This window comes from Chelonoidis abingdonii, chromosome 2, assembly GCF_003597395.2.
Source record: "Chelonoidis abingdonii isolate Lonesome George chromosome 2, CheloAbing_2.0, whole genome shotgun sequence".
NCBI lineage: Eukaryota > Metazoa > Chordata > Testudines > Testudinidae > Chelonoidis > Chelonoidis abingdonii.
In genome coordinates, this window is record NC_133770.1 from 90733905 (window position 1) to 90753189 (window position 19285).

The following is a 19285-nucleotide window of genomic DNA, read 5'->3' on the forward strand; positions in this document are numbered from 1 at the left end:
TGGCTCAAGTATTAGACAGAAACCTGCAGCAGCGCATATTCTTCAGCATGGTGGCAGACTTCAAAATGCCAGGTTTGATGTGAGAAAATACGTTTGTTTTCTGAGCTGTACATTGGACCAGTGCAAACTAGTGTAACTCCATGGAGTTCTGGGGGGCTGAGGATGTGCCCCCTGTCTGTTGTGAGGTTCTCTGGCTCCCTTATCTGAAGATGCTAGTATGTTGATTTTTTCAGTTTGCGGCATTGGTGGTGTCCTGTTTTAGCTAACTTTTCCAGTGTTTCTGGGGCCCGGGGACCTTCTGCAGAATTTTTAAATGGATGGTGGGCCAACAGAAGACTACATTGCCCAGGACTTCAGCTGTATTTAGTGATATTCCTATTGTGATGCTCTCCAAGGGTACTCAGGACAACCCTGAGTACCCTTGGAGAGCATCACAATAGGAATATTGTGCCCTTAGCATGAAGGAGTCTTGTCTGCATTTGCTGTGGGTCAGTTTTCTGAAACCACCAACCTCTAGCAGCACAAGCACTGCCTTCCGGGCCTCTGTAGGTCTTGCTCTCTTTGTACAGGTAACGATAGGCACACACCACCTCCCAAGTCCTCAGAGCATTACCTGTAGTGTCTAGCCCTTTCTCCAATGAACACCCACTGACTTACCTAGGCCTGCTGTTCCCAAAGGAACAGCGCACACCAGTTTGTAAGATTCAACTCAGGCCATTCATTTTGCTTAACACCACAGCACTGAGATGTATTTATGCTGAAAATAAGAATAAGTTTATTATCAAAGAACAGAGATTCCAATGATGGAGAGTAAGAATATTGGAAACACATGCTACATACAAAACAAAATCATGACATGCTTTCTAGAGACTGCAGTGAAATAACAGATTAACCTTCTCTCTAAAGTCTACTCCAGCATTTTCAAACAAGCCTGGTTGTGATCCCTTTTTCAGAAAAGAAATTTGCTGTGCATTTACCTCCTTGGTGAGGGATGCCCAGGCATCTCGTTTGTCTTCCTGCTCCCCCAAATATTCTCAAGCAAACTTTTGATGTGCATCTCAAGATATGGTTCTCTCCAGCAGCTGTCTTTTTCTTACTGTTAGTTTCTTTCTGAAGTTCTTACAATTCTTCATTTGCATTCAGTTCAGACTGATGATAGGAGACCCACTTTGAAGGAGGCAGTAACCAATTTATGTTTAAACAGATGGATTAACATCTCTGGACTGACAGACCCTGTTTTTCACCTTCACTGGTGACCAGTCCCTTGATACGGACTCAACAGATTTTCAATGTATATGCATAACTCCTTGCACAACATCCATACATGTATTTTGTGATATTGCTGAGCAATGTGACACCGGCTTTCATCTGAGACCTCACATGACATTTTCTTGGTGAACTAGACTATACGTACTAGAATCAGGAGGTCCCTGTAAGCCTTCTGCACCTCCTTGCAGAAGAGGTGCTGGGGTCACACTTGTGCTAAAAAGGAAGCCTTTGAAATTAAAATGTATTTTAAATAAAGTTTAAATGTAATGTGGGAGTTGAAAACAGTGCTGCTTGCTGATCTTGGGCATACAGGACTAAGTCTTACCTGGGCACATGTCATTAAGTACTATTATGTATAAGGTTGATAGCCTTAAAAAATCTTGAGAGGAGAATAGTTTCCTATTTGAGATCAGAGCCAGGAGGATGAGACAGAATATTAACACCATGGAATACTAGAGGCCCAGAGCAAAAGAAGTATGGCTGGTGTGGGTCTGACAGAGGACAACAGGTTATTTAAACCAAACAGTCTGATGTGGATTTGATGTCAAATATTATTTTCAAAAATGTATACAACTGAGAATATAAGCTCAGACCAACTTTGCTTCCCACTGTTCACATTTTTAACTGTCTCTCGCTATTGCTGTGAATGATGTAGATTAGTAAGACTGCAAACCAATACAATTCCAGAATATTATTGCTCTTTTGCTATAGGTAGGTAGGGCCTCCTCCCTGCAGCAAGCACAGCTCCTGCAAGTCCAGTTCTTATACACCCTTTGCCTTTGTTCAGCTTCCTCCATGACACAGTTTAAACAGGCAAGGCCTGAAGCAGGGCATACTACAAAACATCAGTTTGGGCCTACCTGCATCCTGAGCTGGCTGTCCCCAGGGCTTCCCCTTGAAGGGCTTCCCACCCCTCACTTTAGCCCTTTTGCTACAGAAAGAAACCTTTTATCCCTACTGAGTGGAAGCTAATGTGACCTACTTTATCTGGCTGCCTGGATGAGTCAGGTGAATTCTCAGACCTCTGCTATGCAGCTGTTGGTGCAAGGAAAAGGTGTTTCGAGTTTATTTTACCACATGATACTCTACACTCTAGACAGCCTGTAAAGTGACATATGGAGCTGCTTCTATTACAGCAGTCCTCTCCGTCTCTTCTTCCCATAGCCATGTCTGATTTTATAGCATTGTATTACGGACTGCATGTGGGAACTGAATAGTAATATTTGATATAGCTCAATTACTCCAGGTAAGCTGTGTAACTATGGGCATTCGACCAAGTGGGTATTCACCCACGAAAGCTCATGCTCCAATACGTCTGTTAGTCTATAAGGTGCCACAGGACTCTTTGCAGCTTTTACAGATCCAGACTAACACGGCTACCCCTCTGATACTATGAGCCATAGGGCTGTTGAAACAAAACAGGCACTTTTCCAGGAAATCTCATCATATTTCCTGCTTCCAAATGAAAAAGCTTGTACCAAGCCACTTCTGCCCTGGTCAGTTGTGATTCTGAATTTTCATTGTAATAACGTAACACCTTTCATTCTTTCCATTCATATTTTCCATCAGCTGTGATATTTAAGAGTAATGAGTGTATGGCTCAAAATTCTTTACTGATTGGAGTGAAGGGAAAGGCTGAAATATGTTTTGAAGTTTTGTAAAGGTCACTGAGAGAGAGTCCAGGAAAATCTCCGCTTGGCTTCAGATGGTTTGATTTTTTTGTCATCCAGAAGGATTCCAGGCTCACTTTAGATGGAGCACTGATCTGTGAACTGAGCAGCACAGTTGGGTATGGCGCTGAATGTTGAGCTCTGCACAGCATGATCTTCTATCCTGCCAGTATGTCAAAATCTTACTGTAGCTTAAGAGCTAACAAGAAACTTACAACGCAGACAGCAGGCTGTCTATGCTGCTCTTTTCACTGAAGACAAAATTAGAGTAATGGAACATGAAACATCATCATCCTACAGAAAATGTGCGCATCACATCCCTCTTTGTCATCCAGTACAATGAGCCCAATTCTGCCTTTCAGTGTGGGCTCCCTCGTTGTCTCAGTTTGTTCCGTTTATAGATGTAGAGTCGGGGAATAAAGGTCAAATACATATAACTAGTTTCAATATACAGAATAGGATGGGTACAATGAAAAGCTACTCTAGTGCTTTTTGTATAGTGCATCCCAAAATGCATTACAACCCATTCAAAAGCACTCACAAGGTAAAATTCCTGTGGAAATGACCAGGACAATAGACAATAATATGCTTTATGCTTGGCCTTGAAGATGGCAGGCCAAGTGTTGCTCTCAGTTTTTTGGGGTGCAATTCCCTTGTGCTAGAGTGGCAAAATGAGTATTTGGCATAGAGGCAGTTGTTACCAAACAAGGGAGAGCCTTCCACATTCAGGGGAGCACTACAGAATAAAGGGAGCTCCCATCTGAAGGCAGTTTCTTGCAGTAGTGCTTTGGGTATGTCTACACTGCAATAAAACACCCCCAGCTGACCCATGTCAGCTGACTTGGGCTTGCTGATCTTAGGCTGCAGAGCCATGAAGTTGCAGTGTAGATGTTTGGGCTCAGGCTGAAGACTGCATTCTGGGACTCTCCCCCTTCATGGGCTCCCAGACCCCAGGCTCCAGCCTGCACACAAATGTCTACACTGCCATTTTATAGCACTGTAGCCCGAGCCCAAGTCAGTTGACACTGGCCAGTCGTGAGTGTTTAATGGCAGTGTATATGCACCCTTAGAGACCAGTTGAATTTTAAAAAAGAGAGAGAATTTCTCTCTCTCTCTAACGGCAGCAGTGGGGAAGGTTGAAAATCAAATATCTGTAGGTTTGAAGAGGTTTCCAGAGCACATAAGACTTTTATGAGCATATGTGTTTGAGTATGTTTGATTTTACTGAATTGAGTTCCAATTTATCAGAAGCTATAGCAGAAAACTGAAATAAAAGAACAGGAGTAAAATAAGATGAACTCCAGGCCACGTTAAGAACGTAAGAACGGGCATATTGGGTCAGACCAAAGGTCCATCTAGCCCAGTATCCTGTCTTCCTCAGATTTGTCACCTAAAAAGGATGGCTCAGGATTGGGAATCTCTGTCACATCCTGAACCATGAAGATCAATGCAAAGAATTCATTTCGTTTCTCCTCAATGGCTTTATTGTCCTTGAGTGCTCCTTTAGCATCTGGATCGTCCACTGGCCCCACTGGTTGTTTAGCAAGCTTCCTGCTTCTGATGTACTTAAAAAAAATGTTATTACTTTTTGAGTCTTTGGCTAGCTGTTCTTCAAATTCTCTTTTGGCCTTCCTAATTATGTTTTTACATTTCATTTGCCAGAGTTTATGCTCCATTCTATTTTCCTCACTAAGATTTAACTTCCATTTTTTTAAGGATTCCTTTTTGCCTCTCACTGCTTCTTTTACTTTGTTGTTTAGCCCCGGTGACACTTTTTGGGGGTATATATTTAAGTTGAGCTTCTATTATGGTGTCTTTAAAAAGTGTCCATGCAGCTTGCAGGGATTTCACTCTAGTCACTGTACCTTTTAATTTCTGTTTAACTAACCTCCTCCTTTTTGTTTAGTTCCCATTTCTGAAATTAAATGCTACAGTGTTGGGCTGCTGTGGTGTTTTCCCTGCCACAGGGATGTGAAATTTAATTATATTATAGTCACTATTACCAAGGACCTGTTCTACACCCAACTTCAGATGCTTCTTCCCATTTTTTGTTTTCTTATGTAAGATTTCACTTGTTTTAGGCAGAATAGGATAACTCAGTTCAATATGAGGTGAAGGAAAAAGTCTGTCAACGTTTAATATCTAAGCACCAGCAAAGACAGGAACAGTAAATGTAATGCCACGTCAGAAAAAAGAATCTTAAAAAAGATAGGGTGATCAAAACCACATGTTCTCACTTTTCTCCCAATCTATGGTGTGTCATCACTCATCATTATAGTACTTTGCGCTCAGCAGAAAACATTGTCAGTATTCACACTTAGAAGAAAACATTGTGTATTTAAAAAAACCTGCTCCATCTGTGGCCCTCTTCTAAACATTTTACTCATTTATGGTTCATTTCCCGTAATGACTCAGATGGGAAAAAAAAAGTCTTATTTTCCACACATTCCACACAGACTGGGTGTATTTAATACTTCCTGTCTAAGGCAAATATAAGTGGCATATCAAGAAATTAACCCAACTTGGTTTTAAAAATATCTGAAATGAAAATAAATCTGTTTAGAAATGTATTTTCAGTGTTCCCAGTCAGTAAATAGCCATCTGTTTAAAACAACCTTATAAAGTTAGTTATTTTCTTTAACTGAAAACACAGCAGTTGAGTTTCACTACTCACCTTAACTCTGACCCATAACGACTACCCACCTTATGGTGATATGTATATTACAACTGCTATAAATCCATGAATAACTAACTTTCATTAAATCATTGAATATAAATTAAAGCAATAATACCTTCTGGATAGATGTAAGTTCACTCTGGCCTTCATAAAGCCACTGTGAGGATTTAATGGGTATTCTGGGCTCAGCAGCCCAGGTAATAGATAATGAATTCAGAACTTTCAAAAATGGGAAGTGGACAAGGCAACTGATCTCTGACTGTCTAGATGCTGATCATCTGTGACATATCCATTCACGAATGATCCTTTGACTGCAACAGTCCTAATCTTATGTAGATTTTACCTGAGAGAGAGATTACTACAATATACTCTCCTTGCAGAGTTATTGTAACTTTCTCCAATCTGGAAAAAACACACTTTATTTTATTTTTCCTGTGGGAAAGTTTTTAAAAAAAGAAGAAAACTGGAGGGGGTTGGAAGAGGAGAGACAGAAAAAAATCACAAAGTTTTAATAAAGTGCAATACAAAATTCATGCATTAGTAATCTTATTTATCCCTCCAATGATAAAACAGCACACACTGACAAGCCAAACTCAGGTTCAGTGTAAGCAGTGTGACAAAGTTCCTCCTCTGTCTTGGTGAGTCCTGTGCTTATTGGTGGATTTGCTCGCCTCACAGATTCACCCTGTGGGTCAGGAAACAGCCCAGAGACCTTCCCCTCTGGTAGAAGCCACAATCCAGGTCAATTCCTCCTGTCTTTGATCAGGAGTTGGGAGGTTTTGGGGGAACCCGGGCCCGTCCTCTACTCTGGGTTCCAGCCCAGGGCCCTGTGGATTGCAGCTGTCTAGAGTGTCTCCTGGACAGGGCCGGCTTTAGGAAGTGCGGGGCCCAATTCGAACATTTTCGGTGGGGCCCTGGCAGGGATGACTTAAAAAAAAAAAAGTGGAAAAAAAAGCCTCTCATTTCTTTCATGTATTATTTACTTTCCATAACTATATGAATAATAAAATTATATACATTGCATCATATATGCTGTTGATTGGCTGTTAATAACTGCCGTTTCACATGTATGGGTCCCCGCCACTCCCTGGGGGTGTGCACATGTGTTGGTCCCAGCTGCTCCCTGCCCTCATTGAAGCAGGTCTGCAGGGTTAATGCCTGGAAACTGCAGGCAGTAGTGGACATGGGGCTGCTGGAGGCAGGGCAGGGTCTGACTGGAGGTTAGGGTCTGGACTGCAGGCAGGGCCAAGGGATGTGGGCCTGGTTGGAGACAAGGGTGTGGGCGGGCTAGCTTCAGGCAGGGCCGCAGAGGGTTTGCAGGGTTTGCAGGGCTGGAGACAGAGGAGTGTGGGACTGGCTCGCTTCAGGCAGGGGTGGCTGAGACAAGGCAGGGGGTGCGGTGGCAGAGGTGCAGGGCTGGAGCGGGCAGCAGTGTGTGGGGGCTGGCTGGCTTTGGGCAGGGCTGCAGGGGTGTTGGCAGGGGTTGGCTGGAATCAGGACAGGGGTTTGGCAGGGGTGGCTGTGGCACAGGGTGCAGCTGGCTGCAGCAGCAGGGCCGGACTGGTGTGGACAGGTCACGGGTGGCAGCAGAGGCAGCTGGAACCCCAGCCCTTTAGTAGCCCCAAACCCCCTTTTACTCCAGGGACCTTTTAAATAGCCGCGGAGCGCTGGGGAATGCATGGGGGAAGCGGGGCTCTTTGGCGGCTATTTGAAGGACCGGGGTGGCAGAGGCAGCTGAGCCCCAGGCCCTTTAAATAGCCCCTCCCCGAGCCCCTCACTGTCCAGGGCTCGGGGGCTTTTAAAGGCCCAGAGTCCAGCCTGGGCTCAAGGGGCTTGACTGCGGCTCTGAGCCAGAGCTCCAGCAAGAAGAGCTGGCGCTTCCGGCTCCAGCCTCGCGAGCCCGCCCCGGCCCTGTTGCCGCACTCCCTGGCCAAGTAGAGCTGGCAAAGCCGCGCGCCTCCGCTCCCTGCCTGGCTGAGAAGCTCCGGCAGCAGCGCGCAATAGCCCGCGATGCCTCTCCTCTACTCCGGCTGGAGCCCAGACAGAGCGCGGGCACAAGCCCGCGACTCGCGCCCGTCCCTGGCGTGGAGCTCCACGGCCCAGAGCGCGGCAAAGCGCCGGCAGGACTACGCTCTCGCGCGAGCTCCATAGCTCAGAGAGTGTGGCAAGCCGCACGACTCGCTCACTCTTAGCCTGGAGCTCCTAGCTGGGTAGAGCGGAGGCCCGCAGCGCATGCCCCAGCAGTGGCGCTCTCTCAAAGGAGGGTGGGGATCCGATGGGAGCAGACGACGAGCCGCGAGAGCCCTGCAGGTTAGGAGGCCATCTAGGAGTCAAAGTCTAAATAACACAGGACACAACTTAACATAACGGTGTAAGGCGTGGGGCCACATCTAGTGGCACGGGCCCATTATACACCGTGACTTCTGGCCGATATCGCGCCGAAGGGAAGGCACCGCGCCACTACGCCGGGAGAATAGCTGCATGATAAGCTACAACTTCCCACTGGACTATTCCATGCCATCTGTCATAAAGTAGATAGCCATTAAGAGGTACCAAATTATGTTACGAAATTTCTGAGGCACTCTGTGTCTAAAATGCGAGTGTAAAGCGAAAGGGGAGAATTTTCTCAGGAGAGCTATTGATCCTTGATTGCTCTGCTACGTCAAGGCTGAATAGAACAGGTATTCTCAGTCTTCGATCATATAAAAGCATTTTCTTGTCATACCAGTGGCTGAAGTTTAAGCAAGGGGGATGACATAATAATTGTGGCTTGTGTGTGGTTCCTGTAATCTTTATGTTTCTGTTCGCCTATGTGGCGGTCGTATGGAAGAAAGTTCAGATTCTTGTGCAGTCTACTATTACTTTCTTCTGTTTTACACAAATGTAGGACCCGATGGTGTATACATATAATCACATATAGCTTAATAAGCTTTATATAGGCTCCGTGTTATATTGTTGTGATCCTAACCATGTGGGATGCTATTTGACCCTGGAAAGAGTTAATCAAAATTTGTGTATATGCGTTTGAGAATCAGACGTGCTGTTTCTCATTTTTTAATTTTCTTCATATTAGCTAATATGTTCCCTGTAATGTCTATTACTAAGAGCGATACATGATGATATATTATATTGAGGTACCTTTTTCTTTGTTTCTGCATGTTTTTTTTTTTAGACTAAGTCTCTCTGTGTGCTAGTGTTTAGAGAGCTTGGAATTTGAGAATAGGTGTACGTGGATATGTCTACGTTCGAGGGATACGAGATCGTGGGGAGGGAGGAAGAATTCTTCTTTGTGTTGATTCACAGAGGGGTCAACCACGGTCGTGCAAATTGGTAGGCAGGGAAAGAAGAGAGAGATTGGTGGAAGGTGCATATTGCGGGTGAACACGTATGTAGAATTTGGCAGGTTCTGTTGTCTCTTTGTTATGTTGGTGAGAGGGAGGCGTGATGGGAATAGAGGAAATCTCTTGGTATTGTTGATGTATCGATAGAGATTGGCAGACATCAGTACTCCCAGTGTAGCTACCAGAAGAGGAAAGTCGGGTGCGAGAGAGAGGGGAAGGTGAAGTAGGGTTATTTTCCCTTTGTTGTGAGACTCAGAGTCTCTGAAGTTTGGGGTCCCCCAGAGGAAAGTCGTGAGGGGAAACCAGAAAGCTGGGGCATTCTGCCGCTGAATTCTGGTCTGGTGGCAGCGAGATAAGATCCAAGCTGGTAATTAAGCTTGGAAGTTCATGTTAGGCACCCACATTTTGGACGCTAAGGTTCAGAACTGAGAGTTAGGCTTATGATAGCCTCCTCCAAACACCTTCTTTGTCCTCACCACCGGACCTTCCTCCTGATGTCTGATAAAGCTTGTACTTCTCAGTCCTCCAACAGTATGTCTACTCACTCTCAGGTTCTTGCACACCTATTGCTCCCACTTCCTTGTACACACTTCCTCTCCTTTGGCTTCCTGGCTCTCTCTGGCCTGACTGGAGTGAGCCCTTTTATAGCATCAGGGGGCCTTAATTAGAGTCAGGTGCTTAACAGCCTCACCTGACTCTTAGCAGGTTAATTGGAGTCAGGTGTTCTCATTAGCCAGGAGCAGCCCCTGCTCTGGTCACTCAGGGAACAGAAAACTGCTTATCCAGTATATCTGCCTTCTGCTATTCTGCTTTTCCCAACTGGCCTGGGTCTGTCACAGCAAGGATAACTCAATTGCACTGAGGTTAATGGAACTGTGGCCATTTACACCAAAGCTGAATGTGGCCTCCATTGCCAAGGCTTTGATATGAGGCCTTCATTTGAAATGACATGGGTTTGGTTTTTTAGTAGGACAGGGGGATTTTTGCTACATATAGTATCTGTTCAGTTGTTTGGGTTGTTTTTTTCTGTTTAAGTAATTGACCTGAAGGATCCATCGCTGATGAGAAACTCCTAAGCTATATGCATTATCTGTAGTACCTTTGACTGCTTTTTCTGAAACTGAAGTACTTTTGTAACCAAAAGTGTGCACATGGAAAAATCAATCACAGGATTCATGTGCACTAGGGTTCATGCTTCAGAATTAGGGTAAAGTACTGAGTTTTATCTCTGCTGAATTTAACCTTCCTAATTGAAGGCCCGATGTGGCAAACTGTTTACGTGCCTGAGTAGTCTTTATTGACATGATCGTCCCCTAAAGCCAATGGCCAAGATTGTTCCCTTTTGAGGAGGAACCTGCAGGAGTGGATTCTGGTGGAGGAGATCTTTGTGGGGAAAGTTTACAGGAACAGGACTGAAACCTGGCAGGTCCACGAGAATCCGAATGAGACCAGGCCATCCACAGAGAATCTTTGTGCCATCACATGAGGATTGGGCCCAACCAGAAGTCCCAGCTGGCTCCCTTCCAGGGCCACTTCCTGGCTGTGATAGTTCCTAAGGCTCCTGTAAGACTCAGTGCAAAGAATAATACTGCTTGTGACTGTGTTAACTTTTTCACTAGATCTTTCAGGATCAGAGGGAAGATGATGTGCACTGCCCTCCTTCTGTGCTCACCCCCAGTCTCTCTTCAGCCAGGTCTACACTAGCATTTATATCAGCAAAACTTTTGTTGCTCAGGGGTGTGGAAAAAACACTCCCCCCGAGTGACATAAGTTTTGCCAACATAAGTTCTTGTGTGCACAGTGCTATGTCGTTGGAAGAGCATCCCAACGTAGCTACCACCGCTCATTGAGCTGGTTTTATTACGTTGATGGGAGAGCTCGCTCCCATCAGCATAACACAGCTACGTGAGCAATCTTACAGCAGTGCAGCTATATCGGTACATCTGTGCTGCTGTAAGCTTGTAAGTGTACACATGGCCTTCTTCCCAGTCTCCAACTATCCCCCGGCACAGACTCTGTCTAGGGGAGTGGGAGGAATACTGTGACAGAAGTTGATAAACCCGTTTCTGTACAGGATGGGGAAGATCTACATATGATGGTTCTGCTCTGTGTGGGTGTAGGGGGCATGATCAGGTCCAGTGGATCTCCTTGTGTGAGTAAGGGCTTGGAGGATTGAGCCATATTCTTCTGTGCAAGAGGACAGAGTAATTCTCTTATCCCTTTAGGTATGTTTTCAAAAGCACCTGAGAGAATTAGGTGCTCACTCTGACTGACTCTGATGGGAGTTTGGCACTTTCTTCCTTGAGGCACTCTTAAAAATCCCAGCCTAATGTTTACTTTAGCTTCATCTAGTCTCTTCTGTGAAGAGTTAGTGGGAAACAGACATTAAGCATTCATAAAAGGCAGCGGCAACACTTGGTGTAAAACCTTAACTTAAAAATACCTGTTAGCTTGAAATTAATATTGTAACAGGCTTTAATTTTTTTTGTTAAAATTGGCTATCGATAAGTACTTAACTCCTACCACTGATAATGTAAGACAGTTAAATGTAGCACTAGTTATACTGGAGTAGTCCATAGGCAACCAGCTGGGCCTTTTGTAATATAGCCACGAAAGAGCAATAATTGATTCCAGCTCCGTAGCTTTCTTTCCTGTTGGATTTAAGAGTGCCCAGTGATATCCAGCCATAAATCTGTAAAGAAACAGAGGAATGTACAGCACCTCTGTGTGAAATTAATATTTCTCTTTGGTAGTAGGGATCTAAGCATACTTTAAAGTGAATATTGAAAAGCAAATATTGGGTCTGTTTATCCTTGGGGAGGACTTGCTCCTCTGAGATGAGGTTAGAATTTTATCTTTAAATCGCCTAGAAAAGAGCTTGGAAGCCCGCTTCAAATTCTAATTTGTCCTTGCAAGGCATGAAGCATAGTTCACATTTCTTACTTTATTATTTTTAATTGACTGTAAATTTTAGAAAAATTAGTGTGTTCAATCTCCAGTTAGACACTTTCAAGCAGCTGGGTAAAGTTTGTTGCCTAGCAGATAGAAAGGTGGGCAAAACTTTCAAAAGTACATTGTCAAGGCACCTCGAACCCAGATGACTTGTGAAAACACCACTACCGCTGAAACAATTCTCACTAAATGTGTTTGTGATGTCCCCATGATCGCTCAGTAGCAACATTGCTGCATCGAGCAATACAGTAGAAGAATGTGGGGAGAACCTAGACTTCAAATGCACCACCGAACAGGGTTGGGGGAGGGGGGCAACCATTTTCAAAAGTACTGTTAAGTACTTTTCTGAGGTTAATGCTGCTGTCAAGCATGACTCTTTCCTAACTGACCTTTTTAGGAAGCACTTTATTTTTCTACCTCTAGACCTGTCTTTGTAGGCACGTATATATTTCAGTTATATAGATGACTGCAGTTGCCAATTGCTTGGTAAGTATGATGTTGGGCAAAATCAATGAGAAGTTCACCTTAAGGACTGCAGGAACCATAAAGTAAGGCAATTAATGGAACTGCTTTTTCAAGAAAGTAAAATGCTGCATATAGCCAGGATGTTAAAAGTGCCCCACACAGGAAGCTACAGTGTAGCTTGTGGCTATCATTATCGTTAAAACAGCAGCATGGTTTAGAGATGTGATGACCCTAGTAGCCAACATGCAGCATTGCATGATGTGACCCATTTCTACTCTTGGCCATACTTTCATATTAGAAATGGAAGTGAATGCCAGCAGCTTTGTTTTGTGACCATTGTGTTTCTGACAACTGGTCCATATGGATCCTGTGTTGGATGAAGTTGAGGTGCCCCAGTATAAACAAATGATGAAGTCTTTGCCTTCTTTGGCACAAGCCTATTTTATATGTTTGGGTGCAGAGGATATTACACACCTGCTGACACTCCAGCCTGACACTCGTGCGGACACACCAGATAGTTGATGCTTACCACTAGATTATAAATCTCTTTTTCCTGCAAACAGTGACTGATTACAACTTGTCTATGGCTGGGAGGTTCCCTCGTTATCTGCATGAGGTAACTTGCAAACAAAATATTTGGTCACTACCTGAAGAGCATACTCTAGGCGTACGTCTACATTGCAATTAAACACCCATGGCTGGCCTGTGCCAGCTGACTCAAGCTCATGGGCTTGGCTAAGGGGTTGTTCAATTGTAGTGTAGAGATTTGGGCTCAGGCTGGAGCCTGGACTTTAGGACCTTGTGAGGTGGGAGGGTCCCAGATGCTGGGCTGCAGTCCAAGCCCAAACATCTACACTGCAATTAAACAGCCCCTTAGCCTGAGCCCCTCAAGCCCAAGTCAGCTGGCATGGGCCAGCTGTGGGTGTCTAATTACACTGTAGACATACCCTGTGTTTCTTATCTCAGCTCTAACTACAGTTCTGTCTCATGACATTTTGTGCTATGACATTTCATTTCATTGAGACCAATTATTGTAAAAAGAACCGTATAAATTTAAGTCCCTGTAAATGACTTTTATCTGGGAGAACTCAGGTAAGGCTTCAGGTTTCACTGAGATCCTCTTTGAGGTGCCTTTGGTAGAGTTATGCTCATTTGGTCAAGAGAAAGTAACAAAGCAAGTGACATCTTTCCAGTGTACGCGATACAAAACATTTGCAGAATTATTTGCCAGGAATTATTTGCAGAAAGTATTAATCAAAAAATTCTGAATAAGGAGTTAACCGATCTGTTTGCAGCCAATTCATGAAAAGAAAAGCAAAATTCATCAAGTAAATAATTCATTAGGAACCACACTAGACCGCGATTTTGACTTTTTTATGTGAAACTGTGCTGGGAGCAGAGCAGTGGCAGCTAGGATGACTGGATGTCGTGATTTTATAGGGACAGTCCCGATTTTTAGGTCTTTTTCTTGTATAGGTTCCTATTACACCCCACCCCCTGTCCTGATTTTTCACTCTTGCTGTCTGGTCACCCTAGTGGTAGCTGTGTAGTGGATGCCAGAGCCATGCAGCTAGCATAGTGAAGGTTGGCTTGAAGGTAGTGGGTGGGGACATGTGGTGGAACACACCTTACTTCACTCTTTTTAAAAGGACTCACTTGCACCCCCATTTAATCCTTGTTGCATGCCACAGAGTACATAGTGGAGTCGTGGAGCTCTGACCAGGCCCATTAATGTGGGGGATCAGGAAGAAAAAGGGCCTGGACATCATCTTCCCCCAGTAGCATCTATGAAGCAGTGTGCAAGACTCAACTTTAAAGCCACGACCAGTGTTTCCATAATAAATGTAACTGGCTCCCTTGTTGATAAACTCAGTAGCGAGGTTATGGACTGAATGTATGTGAAGATGCCAGCTGGTCCTTAGTTCCAGGCCAGGGTTGAGGCATATTCATTGGCCAGCATAGAATACAGCAAACTTCTGTATCTAGGGCTCTTGATGTGGCACCTTTCACCAGCACTAATGTGTCTCTCACACACACCAAGGACTATGACACATGGAAAGCTCAAAATAGATCCTGTGCTGCCCTAGATTTTTAAGAATCATCAGATATTTGCATAAAGGAGAACACCTTGCATTCTTCTTTAAGCACGCACACAGAATAGTTCCCTGGAGCTTGCCGGGAAGAGAGAGGGTATTGTTAGCAGCAGTTTGGGATGCAAGCTGTATACATGCTTACAGGTGAATACTGAGGTGCTGCATGCTTAAAGTTACTGGCAATAGTCAGCAATCATCTTCTGGTTTGTTCAGCATGAAAGTTCATATTTACCCTGTTCTGATCTAGCTGTAGCCATAGGTGATACTGGCAACCACTGAGGGTAACGCATCTGAAAGGGCACCAGAAAAGAGGGCACAGGAAGGCTGCATCTGAAGGTGCAGCAGATTTGAGTCATCCTGTGAAAAACATTTGTTGTCTGGCTCCAAGAAGACTACACTATTTAGGGGTGCTTTGCATCCAACAGCGAGATCCTTCCTGCTCCTGCAGGCCCTTTTGGTTAACTCCCTTTGAAACACCATTGCAGCTAGCCCCCTGGGGCACCTTTGAGAGACTAAGCACCAAATCCATTTATTGTCTAGGACTGGGAATTTTGAAGGAGCCTATGGGAATTAACTGAATTTGAGTGGGATTTGGGTACCTAGCTCCTTTTGTTTCTTTTGAAACAACCAGTCTTGAGCTTAAAAAGAACAGGAGTACTTGTGGGACCTTGAACTTGAGCTTGTTTTTGATATAGCATTTATCATTGGGAATGGATAGAGCCCAAACTTCACCGTTTCTATAACCAAACCTGAATTTTTGTAAGCTTCTGATTGGTTCAGATAAAACCCTTTGCTGATTTCCAAAAGCCAGCCCCTCAACAAGTCCCTTTCTGAAACATACACACAAGTCCTCTTACATTTGAAGTTATGCTGTTGGGGACTAGCTCATCTGATTGGCTCCACTGGATCCTAAATACAAACCACTAGATTACAACTCTCCCAATTTCCTTCCCTGTCTATGGTACACTTAGACCTTGTCTAGGTTTGGGATTTAGCTGTCAGACCAGAAACTGGTATATTTGCTCTCATGCAAACCCCAAGTGTAGAGAAGGAAAGCCAAAATTTGCACTGGTTCAACTTACTCCAGCTTAAATCTAGGGTAAACTCAACCAATGCAAATCATAGCTTTTGAAATCTACATCTGGAGTTTGCAGCAGGGTAGCTACTGAACACTGAATGAAGACTATTCCCAAATATATACAAGGCCTTATTCATCTGTCTGAACTAATGACCAAAGCCTATGACATAAAATGAAATTTTTATTTACCATTCAAATTATCTTGCTCCAAAGATAGACCCCATGAAAGAAAAGTTCCTTTTACATGCATTGCAGAGATGGAGTGAAATCCTGTATTGATCATGTGAAAGAGATCTTTCCAGCAAATGAGAGGCTTTCTTCTTTTTTAAAAAATTCATGTCCTTTGCTGCTACTGTGTAGAATTGTTTTTAAGCTATCACTGCTGTGCTGAATAAATCATAGACCCAGGACCAAATTCTGTTCAAAGGTTGTAACTGATGGCAGAGTTTACCTATTTCTGTGTCGAACACTTAATATGAGAGAGGGTCAGAAATTTTCTAATGAAATGTTTTTCTGTTGGAAAACACTATTTCATCAAAACCAAAACTTTCTGCGGGAAGTATCAATTTCAATAAAATTTTATTTAAAAAAAAATTGAAATGAAGCGTCTTGATAATGACTACTTCAAGTCAAATGATTTTTCATTTTAAAATGACTTTTTGCTTCAAAATTTATTTCATATTATAAAAAAGTAGGGTGGTTGATCACAATTAACTCACGCGACTAACTAAAAAAACAAATTGTGATTAAAAAATTAATCACAATTAATCACAGTTTTAATTGCACTGTTAAACAATAGAACATCAATTGAAATTTATTAAATATTTTGGATGTTTTTCTACATTTTCAAATTTAGTGATTTCAGTTACAACACTGTATACAAAGTATACTTTATATTGTTAATCTTATTACAAATGTTTGCACTGTAAAATGGCAAAGAAAAGAAATTGTATTTTTCAATTCACCTCATACAAGTACTGTAGTGCAATCTTTGTTGTGAAAGTGCAACTTACAAATGTAGATTTTTTTGTTACATAACTGCACTCAAAAACAAAACAATGTAAAACTTTAGAGTCTACAAGTCCACTCAGTCCTATTTCTTGTTCAGCCAATTGCTAAGAAAAACACATTTGTTTACATTTAAGGGAGATAATGCTGCCCACTTCTTGTTTACAGTGACACTTCACAGTGAGAACAGGTGTTTGCATGGCACTTCTGTAGACGACATTGCAAGGTATTTATGTGCCAGATGCACTAAACATTTGTATGCTCCTTCATCCTTTGACCACCATATGAGAGGACATGCTTCCATGTTGATGATGCTCATTAAAAAAATAATGCATTAACTAAATTTGTGATCCAATTCTCCCCCAAGAAGTTTAATGTCTCCTACTCTGTTTTACCTGCTTGCTGTCATATATTTCATGTTATAGCAGTCTCAAATGGTGACCTAGCACATGTTGCTTGTTTCAATAACACTTTCACTGCAGTTTTGACAAAACGCAAAGAAGGTACCAATGTGAAATTTCTAAGGATAGATACAGCACTTGACCCAAGATTTAAGAATCTGAAGTGCCTTCCAAAATCTGAGAGGGATGAGGTGTAGATTATGCTTTCGAAGTCTTAAAAGAGCAACACTCTGATGCAGAAACTAGAGAACCCAAACCACCAAAAAAGAAAATCAGCCTTCTGCTGGTGATATCTGATTGACTCAGATAATGAAAATGAACATGCATTGGTCCACACTGCTTTGGATGGTTATCAAATAGAACCCATTATCAGCATGGATACATGTCCTCTCAAATGGTGGTTGAAGCATGAAGGGATATGTGAATCTTTAGTGTGTCTAGCACGTAAATATCTTGTGACGCTGGTTACAACAGTGCCATGCGAACACCTGTTCTCATTTTCAGGTGACGTGAACAAGAAGTGGGCAGCATTATCTCCTGCAAAAGTAAACAAACTTGTTTGTCTGAGCATATCATAAGCATCTTTCCCAAATCTGGACCTTAGCGTCCAAAATGTGGGTGCCTAGCATGAACTTCCAAGCTTAATTACCAGCTTGGATCTTATTACAGTGGATCTTTGCGCACGCAGGGACAGGAATTACGAGCCCCTGCCTTGCTGTCCCCAAACTTTCCCTAGGACCCCAAGACCCAGAAGCTCCGAGTCTTACCAGCAAGGGAATAACCCACTTCCCTTCCCCTCTCCTCACACCCAGACTTTCCTCTCTGGCTAACCTGATAGTATTGATGCAATTTCTTTACACACAATAACAAGAAGCATCTCTCCTCATCCACAAAGAACAAACCCAAATCAACGGAATAGAGAGACCTATTCTCTTCCCCGCCACCACTCCACTGGTCTGCACGACTTACCCTTGTAGATCTACACAAAAGAATATCCCCCCTTTGTTCCTTAGCTACCAGGAGAACTCAAATCTTAAAAGAAGAAAAAGACAAATTCTTGTATCAGAAATATAAGGACATTGCTTAAAAGAAAAAATGAACTAACACACTTATCAAAGAGTACAATTAAACATTAGCATATACATGTAATCAACCAACACAATAAAAGTATATTGTTTTTTACTGTTCCTCATTGAAACGAAGATTAAAGTAGAAAACTTCTATAGCTGAGACACAAAAGACTAACCCCAACATATCCCCTCCACTTTGAAAAATCGTTTCCTGATGGTTTCTGGTGAGGTATTTTGGTTCCCTTTGTAACCCTTACAGGTAAAAGAACCATTAACCCTTAGCTATCTATTTATGACAGAGCAATTGGCTGAACAAGAGGTAGGACTGAGTGGACTTGTAGACTCTAAAGTTTTACATTGTTTTATTTTTGAATGCAGGGGGGAGTTGTACATAATTCTACATTTGTAAGTTCAATTTTCATGATAAAGAGATTGCGCTACTGTACTTGTATTAGGTGAATTGGAGAGTGTTATTTCTTTTGTTTTTTTTAGTGCAAATATTTGTAATCTAAATAAGTATACAGCAAGCCCTGTACACTTTGTATTCTGTATTGTAAGTGAAATCAATATATTTGAAAATGTAGAAAATATCCAAAACTATTTAAATAAATGGTATCCTATTATTGTTTAACATTGCAATTAATTTTTTAATTGCTTGACAGCCCTAAAAAAAAGGCAAAATCAAAATGAAACATTTCAAAATGCTTCAACTGACCCCAAACAAATGTTTTGAAAACTTGAAAATTTGAAATCGCTGAATTTCCTGTGAAATGGTTCCTGTAGAGTTCTACAAAATATGATCCTTGGGGTTATCCCCACTCAGGGCCAAATTATGCCCACCCACGCACACCTGTGGCTTCAGCTCAAATCAATTAGAGCTGAATGTGCTTCCAAGAGCAGAATTTGGCTTCAGATTAGAAAATTGCATGTAGCCAGATTCTGAGAGCAGACTAAGTATTAGGCATGTGTGTGTAGTTATCCTCTGCTGCTGCCTCCTGCGCAGCTTCTGTGACATGGGGAGAAGATGGAGGGAGGGAGGGGTTGCAAAAGTAAGTCAGATGTCTGTCTTTTCATTTGGCTGGCTCCAGAATCAGCTCTGCTGCTCTGTCTGCATTGACAAAGTCCAGGTACACAACAGAGAAGTTGGTTTGACAAATTAGTGTTCGTACCACAAGAGGAAATAGCCAAAGCTTTAAGAAGTTTGGCACAGCAGAAGCACAGAGGCCAATCAACTGTTTACATATCAAGGTGGGGTCTTTTT

The 19285-nt window shown here is 42.8% G+C and overlaps 1 protein-coding gene across 1 annotated transcript in view; it reads left to right on the plus strand.

Annotated features, from left to right (window-relative positions):
* The window catches only part of STAC (SH3 and cysteine rich domain), a 108539-nt gene that overhangs the window by 29822 nt on the left and 59432 nt on the right, over positions 1–19285 (plus strand). The gene's annotated exons all lie outside the window — the stretch shown is intronic.